This window comes from Dromiciops gliroides, chromosome 2 (genome assembly GCF_019393635.1).
Source record: "Dromiciops gliroides isolate mDroGli1 chromosome 2, mDroGli1.pri, whole genome shotgun sequence".
In the NCBI taxonomy this organism is placed as follows: domain Eukaryota; kingdom Metazoa; phylum Chordata; class Mammalia; order Microbiotheria; family Microbiotheriidae; genus Dromiciops; species Dromiciops gliroides.
This window is the reverse complement of record NC_057862.1, coordinates 664,575,505-664,587,344: the sequence shown is the minus strand read 5'-3', so window position 1 is coordinate 664,587,344 and position 11,840 is coordinate 664,575,505.

Sequence of the window (11,840 nt, the reverse complement as noted above, 5' to 3'; positions counted from 1 at the left end):
GATTTGAACTAAGGTCTTCCTGATTCCAGGCCCAGTGCTCTATCCATTGAGCCACCTAACTGCCCCCAGAGTGTTAATACATACCCCTACTGAAAATGGATTCATGTTTGATTTCCAAAAGTCAAATATAATGTAAACATAATTGCTTTACTAATAACTGACATTCACTTTTAAGGCCTACAATAAAGCTGGGAGAGAGGTAGTTCTATTATCCCCGTTTTAAAGATAATAAACATGAGGGATTGAGAGGTCAGCCAGAAAGCATTTAACATGGGCTTTGACACTTAACATGTGCAGGGCACTGTGCTAAGAACCAAGGGATATAAGCAACATGGTTTCTAATGGAAGAGACAACATGAAAATAACTAGGCACTGTCAAGTGATCTACATCACAGATATAAGGATTGTCTGAAAGGAGAGGCACCAGTAGCTGGGGGGGACCAGGACAGTCCCCTGTAATATTGGGGTAAGAAAGGAGATTAACAGCCTCTTTTCAACAAACAAAACAGGTTTTATTAATGGGAACAAATCTACAACACAGGTGAAGTTAATAGAGCTAGGGACAATGAGAAAGGGGATAGAGAAAAGGAAAAATATGTCCCACTTCCCAGATAGTTAGAATCTGAATCTCTAGGGTAAAAAGAGCCTAGGCACCCCAAACCTGCCTCCAGCCCAGCTAGCCCAAAGAGCTAGCCTAGCTTCAACAACACAAACTCACCACCACCTGGAATCCGCAGCTCTAAGGAGAATGTGCCATGTCTCCTGGCTCAGTCAGAAGCTCAAAACACCCCAGCTACTCTCTCCCTCACTCCCAGGTGACCAGACAAGCACCCAAAAGCCTCCCAAGAAACCAGAAAAAGGGCCATCCACACATACAGCCCCAAGCTAATGGGCTGATAGCTTTGATTGACAGAACTAAAAGGCGGCTCTACAGCTGAAAGCCAGCCAGCTTCTGGATGCTAATGTGGCATGGCTTTTAAGATTATATCTTTTCAGTCTGACCATAATGAAGCAAAGATGTAGTCATGGAAACCCCAAATTACAATTAATTCCTTACAGAAGTTAAACAGTGGAGTCAGGGTCCTCCACAGAGACAGGAGATGGAGTGGGAGAAACAAGCCAGTGTCCCTGAGTTGTAGAGTGTGTGAAGGGCAATAAGGTGTAAGAAGACTGGAAGGGGAGGAAGGGGCCAGGTCCTGAAGAGCTTTAAGTGCCAGTCAGAAGACTTTACATTTGATCCTGGAGGTGATAGGGAGCCACTATAGTTCACTGAGATGGGATGGGGAGGTGGGATAGAGTGATAAGGTCAGACCCACAAATCACCTTGGTGAAGTGGCTTATCTAAGGTCACATGGCTACCAAGTGTCGGAGATGGGATTTAAAGCCAACTCTTCTGAGTCTGGTGTAGCATTCTTTTCATTCTGTCACACAATCTTGTAATTGTAAATTCATATTTTCATAGGTAATTAAAGAAGCAGGAAGGGACACAGTCTAAACCTCTCCTTTAAAAAGGAGGAAGAGGAAGTCAAAGGATTTGAGGCAACTTTCCCAAGGTTGTGTATTTGGCAGCGGACTTGAAATCCAGGTCAGGAGGGGAGAGGCTGGCACCTAGAATCACCCCAATCAGGATAAAACACAACCATCATACAACATATTGGTGACAAGAGTTTTTCAGACACTGGTTATCATCATAGGTGCTGGAAGCCATTTGGTTATGTCAGTTGAAAAAAAAAAACTGACAATGGCAAGATGCCCAAGAAAAAGGAATTCTGAAGTGTTGTTTTGGGGCTCAGGAATAAAGAAAAGAAGGCTTGAAAATTCTCAAGGATGCTGGGATCCAAGAGGGAGAGCACTTCAGAAGGTTCTAGTTTGGAAGTAGGAAGCTTGTGAATGCCTTTAGGCTGCCAGGGGGTGCAATTTTGGCTTCAGCTTTGTATTGGGATGATAAGAACATGGAATACATTCTACTGTTGCTAAACTTGTCTAACCTGTGGCTCAGATCCCTGAAGGCTTTTGGGGCTTACATAAACCAGCTCCAATTTGGGGGCAGCCCTATGAGAAAATTTCTTTGGTTCATTATGCCCCCACTCAGAATATACTCTAGGAAAATCACCCCAAGTCATTCATGGCTAGGTCTCCACAAAAATGAGTGAAAGAGATCTCTAACTCCCATCAAGCATTCAAGGTAACAATGGTATTAGGTAGACGGTAGCTTCTGTTTCACCCCACCCTCTGTGGGGTCATCTACGACTATTAATAATCGACATAATTCTCTTCCTTCTCTGTTGAGTTCTACAGGCTACTCACAGTCTTCCCCCAGACTTGTACTAACACTATATCATTTGGACTCCTCCTCTAGGAAATACATTTTACAGCTGCTAGTCACTCAGGCGAATGCCTATTACTTACTGCCTTCCTCCTTCCCCACCTCTGCAAAAGACTCTCTGAACACCTGGAGTCCCTGGAAGGCAACTGGGTTGCTTGCCAATCAACCCCTTTGTCATTTTACCTGCACTGTCTGATTTTTTTTAACCTGACCTGTGAGTTAATTGGAATAAGGAACAACCTAATGAGGAAAACTTCCTCTTCCAGTGTATGTCAGTACCTTCTCTGCAAATTATAGTCTTTGAAAATTGCTGAGCACTGACAGGTTAAATAACTTGTCCAGAGTCATGTAAGGCAACTCCCAAGATTGGCAAGGTATAGGAAGTCTCTGATCAGGTCACACAGAGGGGCACTTTACCGTTTTAGCTCCATGCCTCCCTGTTGCTCTGATTGGTGAGTTCTTCATAGTCTGCTCTCTCTAGGGAGCCTCAGTCAGGCTTCACCTTATGTTCTAGCCAACTTCCCATCCACTGTCCTGAGCAGATAGAGGTCTGGCTTTGGAGTTAGGGAGACGGCTTTAAAACCTACTTCAGGAGTGAGATGAGCAGAACCAGGAGAACATTGTACACAGTATCAACAACATTGTGTGTTGATCAACTGTGATAGACTTGATTCTTCTCAGCAGTACAATGGTCCAAGATAGTTCCAAAGGACTCATGATGGAAAATGCTCTCCAAATCCAGAAGAAAAAAAGAACTGTTGAATCTGGATGCAGATAGAACCATACTATTTATATTGTTTTTGTTGTTGTTTTTCTTTTTTGAAGTTGTTCCTTTTTGCTCTGATTCTTCTCTCATAACATGACTAATGCAGAAATATGTTTAATGTGATTGTACATATATAACCTATATCAGATTACTTGCTGTCTTGGGGAGGAGGGGATGGAGGAGAGGGAGGGAGAAAAATTTGAAACTAGAAATCTTATAAAAACACATGTTGTGGGCAGCTAGGTGGCGCAGTGGATAGAGCACTGGCCCTGGAGTCAGGAGTACCTGAGTTCAAATCCAGCCTCAGACATTTAACACTTACTGGCTGTGTGACCCTGGGCAAGTCACTTAACCCCAATTGCCTCACAAAAAAAAAAAATTAAAAAAAACCAAATGTTGAAAACTCTCTCTAAATGTAACTGGAAAATAATAAAATATCTATATTTAAAAAATCTACTTCAGACCCTCACTATGTAACAAGCCTTCAATCTCTAGGTCTGTGTCCATAGAATGAATCTATTGGACACTATGGACTCTAACATTTCTTCCAACATTAAACCTCTGATACCCCTTCCATGTTCTCTCCTTCCCCACTGCACCCCCTATTCAAGTTTGGAGCCGTAATTGAATCAATACCATCATTGCTACAAGAAATCACCTGTTAATCTACTTCCCTATTACTCTACTTACCAGCCTGTAGATTTCCTTCTTTTTCTTTTCTTTTCTTTTCTTTTCTTTTTCTTTTTTGCAAGGCAATGAAGGTTAAGTGACTTGCCCAGGGTCACACAGCTAGTAAGTGTCAAGTGTCTGAGGCCCCATTTGAACTCAGGTACTCCTGACTCCAGAGCCGGTGCTTTATCCACTGCATCACCTAGCTGCCTCAGCCTGTAGATTTCCAAAACTAAATATCCCTTGCTGGCCACCATTCCCTTATATATGTCCCCACCCCCTAATAGAATGTAAGTTTCTTAAGGGCAGAGAATGTTTCAGATTCTGTATTTGTTTTCCTGTTACTTAGGACAATTGTACATAGTAAACACTTAATAAATGCTTTTTCATTCATTCATTCATTCATTCATTCATTCATTCATTCATTCATTCATTCATTCATTCTCGTGTAGCTTACCACCTGTTTCTGCTGAAAGGCAGCTGTTAAAGATTCCTGGGGGAGGGGAGAAGATACTCCTTCCTGCCACCCTCTGACTTAGATCTCTTCAACAGAGGTGAAGCTGAAAACCTCACAAATCTTTCAGAGGGACTCCTTTCATTGGACAACACACAAGGTGGCTGTTGTGGCAATGGTCTCTGCTCCCAAGAATCCGAGCCGACCAATTCATGGTGGGCTATCTCTCATTACAGCAGGTCATCCACCAGGAGGCACCAGGGGAACACATCCATTCCTTCTAGAGCATGTGTCGCAGTGGATGGAGATAGGTAGATAGATTGGGCATTTATTAAGCACGGGGTCCTGGAGATGCAAATACAAGTAACAAGACCATTCCTTTCTTTGAGATTACGTTTCATTTGGGGAAGACAAGACATAAAGGAAAGAGGGATAACTTCACCTATGATAATAAGTTAGCATTAATTCAGTACCTACTATGTGTTAACTTTGCTAAGCACTTTACAAATCTCTCATTTGATTCTCACAACAACCTGGAAGGGAGATGCTATTATTAGTCTCATTTTACTGATGGGGAAACTGAGGCAAACATAGGTTAAGTGACTCTCCCAGGGTCATACAGCTAGTTAAGCATTTGAGGTTGGTTTTGAACTCAGGTCTTCCCAACTCCAGGCTAAGTGCTCTATACACTGTACCACCCAGCTACCTCTGCTTCCTGCTTCAGATGTCCCCTGAGGAAAGATGGCAAAAACTGGCCTGTGACTTGTGCTTGAGACTTCCTTCTCCTGCTGTACCTGTCTGACCTGTGAAGAAGAGAGGTAACATAAAATCTACTATCTGATCGTGTCTTCCATCTTCTGCTGTACCTGTTCCCTGAGGGTAGTGGAAGAGGGAAATCAGGTGGGATCATGACTTCTATCTCCTACTCCAAATATTTAACTTCCATCTCTTACTGAATCATCTCCAGACTCCTCTGGGATGTCTTCCACTCAATGATTAATTTACTCACACCAGGTCATACTCTAAACAACCCAGCGATTCTGAACCCCTGTAGGTCATCATCAAACCTCATCACCCTCCATTCCTCATCACCCACCATTTATTTCTTTATTCCTATCTCCCGAACCCTCCTATCCCAAAGTCCCAACTTTCCCTGCCCCGCCCCCCACTTGAGAGAAATGATTATTAAATAACAAATGATTGGAGAGATCCTTGACCTTTCCCCAAAATTTATCCCATGTAGAATATCTTATCTAGGTGGAATTGTTGCCTGACCCAATTAGAAAACCTTACAAAGAATTTAATCTAAAGTCAATTCTAGCCCATTGTGTTCCACTCTGTCAGGTTTGGGCAGGGGGTGGGGTAGATCCTTTGCCTACATTGTCAAAAGCTAGAGGTAATGTAGAAGTAAATGACATGATGAAAGTCATCTCCCCCAGCACCTCATTAGGATGGGTTCACCTTAATTATAATATTAATTCCTCTCATTACTTGTGTTTTTGTTTTTGTTTTTTTGCAACAAACATTTTATTTTTTCTGATTACATGTAAGGGCAGTTTTCAGCATTCATTTTCTTAGGATTTAGAGTTCCAAAATTTTCTCCCTCCCTCTCTTTCCTCCCCCCTCCACAAGACAGCAACCAATTTGATATAGGCTATATATGTACAATCAACAAGTGCTCTTTTTATCATTACTTTCTATGGGAATGCATAGTATGCTTCATCATTAGTCCCTTGGGATCGTCTTGGATCATTGTATTGCTGAGAGTAGTTAAGTCATTCACAATTGCTCATCTAACAATACTGCTGTCACTATGCACAATGTCCTCCCAGTTCTGCTCACTTCACTATACATTAGTTCATATGAGTCTTTCCAGGTTTTTCTGGGGTCATCCTGTTTGTCATTTCCTATAGCACAAAACCATTCCACTATAATCATATACCACAGCTTCTTCATTCATTCCTCAATTGATGGACATTCCCTTGATTCCCAATTCTTAGTCACCACAAAGAGTTGCTATAAATATTTTTTGTACAATTTCCCCCCCCTTTTCTCTTTTTCACTATTACTATTGTTAACTGTTTCTCTCAATCCTATTCCTTTCCCCCATGATATTTACTCTATTATCTATTTTCTTTCACCCTATCCCTCTTCAAAAAGGATTTGCTTCTGTCTGTCCCCTCCCCCAATCTTCCCTCCCTTCTTTTGCCCCTCTCTCTTTATTCCCTTCCCCTCCTATTTTGCTGCAGGGTTAGACAGATTACTCCACCCAATTGAATGTGTATGTTATTCCCTCCTTGAGCCAATTCTGATGAGATTGAGGTCTTTGAGCCAATTCTGTTGAGTGTTAGGCTCATTTACTGCCCAGATTAAATAGATTACTCCACCCATTTGGGTGTTAATCCCTTCTTGAGGCAACTCTGATGAGATTAAGGTCTTTGAGCCTATTTTGATGAGTGTAAAGTTCATTTACTGCCCTGTTCCTCCCCTATCTCTTCTCCCATTTCCCATAAGCCCTTTCCTGTTTCTTTCATGTGGGATTTTACCTGTACTACTTCTGCCCTTTTCCCTTCCCCAGTGAATTCCTCTCAACCCTCAATTTTGCCCTAAAGATGTCATCATGGGGCAGCTAGGTGACACAGTGGGCAAAGCATCCACCCCAGACCCAGGGGGACCCCAGCCAAAACCCAGTCTCAGACACAAGACAGTCACCCACTGCACGACCCCAGGTATGTCCCCCAACTCCAATTTTTTATGGTTCTCTAGGGTCTTGTATTTGAAAGTCAAATTTGCCATTCAGTTCAGGTCTTTTCATCATGAATAACTGAAAGTCCTCTTTTCCATTTAAGTCACATTTTTTCCTCTGAAAGATTATACTCAGTTTTTCTGGATACATGATTCTTGGTTGTAATCCCAATTCCTTTGCCCTCTGGAATATCATATTCCATGCCCTCTGGTCCTTTAATGTAGAAGCTGCTAGATCTTGTGCTATCCTGACTGGGGCTCCAAAGTACTTGAATTCTTTCTTTCTGGCAGCTTGCAATATTTTCTCCTTGACCTGGGAGCTCTGGAATTTGGCTATAATATTCCTGGGAGTTTTCTTTTGGGGATCTCTTTCAGGAGGTGATCAGTGGATTCGTTCAATTTCTATTTTACCTTCTGCTTCTAGAATATCAGGGCAATTTTCCATGACAGTTTCTTGGAAGATGATGTCTAAGCTCTTTCTTTGATCATGGTTTTCAGGTAGACCAATAATTTTCAAATTATCTGTCCTGGACCTATTTTCCAGATCAGCAGTTTTTACAAGAAGATATTTCATGTTGCCCTCTATTTTTTTTATTCATTTAGATTTGCTTTATTGTGTCTTGGTTTCTTGGAAGTCACTAGCTTCCATTTGTTCAATCCTAATTCTTAAGCAATTATTTTCATCAGAGAGCTTTTACATTTGGCTTTTCAAGCTGTTGACTTTTTTCTCATGTCTTTCCTGCATCACCCTCATTTCTCTTTCCATTTTTTTCTCTACCTCTCTAACTTTATCTTCAAAGTCTTTTTTGAGTGCCTCTATGGCCTGAGACCAATTCATATTTTTCTTGGAAGCTTTAGATATAGGGGCCCTGACATTGACATCTTCCTCTGAGGGTGCACCTTCATCTTCCTTGTCACTAAAGAAACTTTCTATGATCCTCACCTTTCTCTGTCTGATCATCTTGCCTTTCTTTTACTTGACTTTTAGCTCCTTAAAGTGGGACACTGTTTCCAGGCTGCACTATCCCAGGATTCTTGAGGTCCCAGGTGGTATGATTTAAGGAGGAGCAGGTTCTTCATTCACCTGGCCTGTTCCCTGGTCCATAGATGACCCCAAACAAACTTGCTAATCAACCAGTTTTGTGTGCTGTGGTTGTCAACTCTGACAAGCCTGTGCCCCTCCCCTACCTGGGCCACTGCTATTCAAGCCAAGTTCTGCTTTAGCACCAGCAGAGACCCCTGTAATCTCCCCCCTGCCAAGGGCTTATCCCTCTCACCTGACTGTGAGCTTAGTTCCAGAGGACACTGGCACTGCAGCTGATTCAGAGGCTCTGGGGGTCTCTTTCTCTGGTGAGGCCTTCCTGGGACTGGATCTGTGTCATGGTGACTGTGGGGTTGGACTCCACTCCTGTCTCAGCACAGCAGCTCCCTCCTTCTAACCTTTCAAGCTGTCCTTCATTGGAAAATGATCTCATTCTTCTGTGAATTTTGCTGCTCCTGGAATTGTCCTATGGCATTATTTGGATGTTTTTTGGAGTGATCATGTCCTGAGTTTGAGAACTCACTGACTTTTTTCCTCTTATTACTTGTTAACCAATCAGAGTCAGTTGCCACCCTCAGGAACACCTACTCTTCCAAGGGGATATAAGCACTGAGTAGGTTTCATTGAATGGATCTTTGGCATTTGAGAGTATTGTTGATCCCTTTTATCAATTATATGCTAGGATGATTAATAAAATTATTAATTACCCAGAAATTATGTCTCTCAAACTGAGTATGTTACATACTCAATTCTTTATTCCCATCTCCCTTAACCCTTCCACCCCCTAGTCCCAACAATATACTATCCACCCCTTCCTCTGTGCCTGATAGAATGCCTGTTCCATAGGTAAACTTGCCTTTATTTAAATCATTTCCTCTCCCCATCCTATCATCTTCTGGTCAACACCAAAACCTGGCTTCCCTCTGATGACACAGCCTCCCCAGCCACTGTTTCCAATACAGACTACTTCCTCTCATTCTCCTCAACTCACTGGCCAAGGTAGGGAACTTAGAAACCAACTGGCTCCCCATGGCCACTTCCAGGTTCTCCCTCTACCCCCATCTCTCTAACTTCTCTTCCTTTGAGGTCCGTACAGTCCACATCTTCCACCCAATCAAAATCCTTTTGGCTGTTGTCTATGGACCTCCAGAACACCCTTCCTCGATGAGTTCAGTACCTGAATCCCTATCTTTCTTCCCCAATTCCTGCCCTCGTGTCAGGGGACTCCAACAAAACCTACTGACTGCCCCTCAAACACCTCAACCTACTCATTTCCCATAAGCTAGTCTTCCATACCACCTCAACCACACACAAATATGGTCATAGCCTCCATCTTGCCATCACTCACAAATGCACCATCTCCTTGTTCAAGAATTCTGAAATCCCCTTATCTGATCATAATCTATAGGCTTTCCTTTTCTTCTGCCTTATCACACCAAACCCTAGTCTGGCCCCCACTTTGACCTCCAAATCTTTGCCCCTGCTCAGCTCTTTGCCAGGCCATCACCCCTGTACTAGCCACTCTCCTCTTTTCTCTATCTTGACCCTTTGGTGAACCAGTTCAACCTGTCGTCTTCTCTTGTCTCTGGCTTCCTCATTGTATCACTAATTGTATCCAACCAAGCCTCCACCTGAGAAGACTCCCATCTTTGTGGTTGGTTAGTCAGTCATCAAGCAGACCTGCACCTGGTCAGGCTTTGTTTGTTATTGCTTATAGAACCTCTACTGTCACCTGGGATGATCCTATGCCCTATAAGAGAAAGATCAGTGAAATAACAAAATAAAAGAAGGTACTGAAGAAAGTTTTGACTCTGCTTGCCTCTGAGATCATCTTCCTTTTACATTGTAACATACATAGTTATTTATTTGTTGTCTTCCCCATTAAACTGTGAGCTCCTTCTTTGTAGTTCTGAGGCTTGGCACAACACCTGTCACATAGTAAGCGATTAATAAATGTTTGTTGACTGACTGAATGACCGACTGTAATTCAGGATTGTAGCTCATAGAAATTAAAGAAATGGACTAGAAATAGAATAATCTATCAGTTTTTAGGACAGCTGGAGAGGTGGGAGAGCCAGGTCACAGGCCTGGGCAGGAATAGCTATGTCCTATAGCTCAGTCCTCACAACACTGTGAATGGTGACCATTCAGCGCTATTCAGAGAAGTTATAGTGCTCAGAGAGAGAGGGAAAGATAGAAGGCTTCCTGGAGATGGAGAAGTGTGGCTTGGGGGGGAGAAAGGATGGGGGCCAGGGGCTTTCCCCTGGGTTAAAACAGCACAAAACTGTTCTCAAATCATCTATACAAGTCACGGTGTAAAATAATATAAGCAGTGAGAAAAACAAATTCAGTTGAGTGGGAGAGGGAATTAGTTATTATAGTGGTGCACAGATGGATGTTATTAACAATGTTTCCATCTGGTAGTCTCTTCTTTTAATTACTTATGCATGTTAAAACTAGGAGCTAAATTCATTTGCTTCTACTCTTGTGGAGAGAGTGCTGGACCCGGAGTCAGGAAAACCTGAGTTCAAATTTGGCTTTCTAGCTCTGTGACCTTGGGCAAGTTGTTAAATCTCTGTTTGCCTCGGTTTCCTCACCTGTAAAAAATGGGGATAGTAATAGCATCTACCTCAAAGGGTTGTTGTGAGGATGAAATGAGAGAATAATTGTAAAGCACTTAGCTGAGTGCCTGATACATAGTAAACACTATATGTTAGGTATTATTATTATTGAGGTGTGTTCATTACATTTTGGCAGCCTTTATATTTTAGTGCACTGGATTGAAGTCCCTGTTGCCCTACACTAGTTATGGCGCTGATCCTGGGTAACATTTCTTTGATGCTTACTTTTTACTTTTTTAATTAATTTTTTTTTCTGTGGTGTTTCTTAGACATTTTCATTGTTCTTGGAGGGTTGCCTCAGATGTGAGCGTGCTCATGCTGGGCAGGGGGGAGTCTCAGGCAGCTGGCTACACTGCCGAGTTGTCCAAGGTCCTAAACAGGATTTATATGAGGCAGCTGGTTAGTAAAGTGGGTAGAATGCTGGACTTGGTGTCAGGGACACATGACTGAAGTCCAGTTAGGTTTGTTGACTTGCCAACGTTACAGAGCTTAGCAGAGTCAGGATTTGAAATCCGGTGTTTTTTTTTTTTTAACTTGTTTTTGTTTTTGTTTTTTTGCAGGCAATGGGGGTTAAGTGACTTGCCCAAGGTCACACAGCTAGTAAGTGTCAAGTGTCTGAGGCTGGATTTGAACTCAGGTACTCCTGAATTCAGGGCTGGTGCTTTAACCACTTTGCCATCTAGCTGCCCCCTGAAGTCCGGTGTTTTAACTCCAAGTTTAGCCCTTTTTTCAATGCACCCCATTATCTCCCTCCTTTTTTAAAATTAAATTTTATTTTTTAATGGAAAGAAATCCATTTTTTCTCCCTCACCCTACTCACTTTATTGGGGGGAAAAAGGAAAACAAAATCTGTGAAACACATTTGTATAGCTAAGCAAAATAAATCCTCTCACCAGCCATGTCCGATCAACTAAGCAAATGCCTACTGTGTCCTAGGCACTGTGGAAAGTGGCTGTCCGAAAAATAAATGTCTCCTTCCATACTCTGAATTCATCAGCTCCCTATCAGGAAGTTGGAAACATGCTTCTTCATTTGTCCTCTGGGATTCCAGGTGACAAATGTGTTGATAAGAGTTCTTATAGCTTTCCAGGCAGTTTATTTATTTATTTTGGTTTGTTTGTTTTGGTTTGGTTTTGGTGAGGCAATTGGAGTTAAGTGACTTGCCCAGGGTCACACAGCTAGTAAGTGTTAAGTGTCTGATGCTGGATTTGAACTCA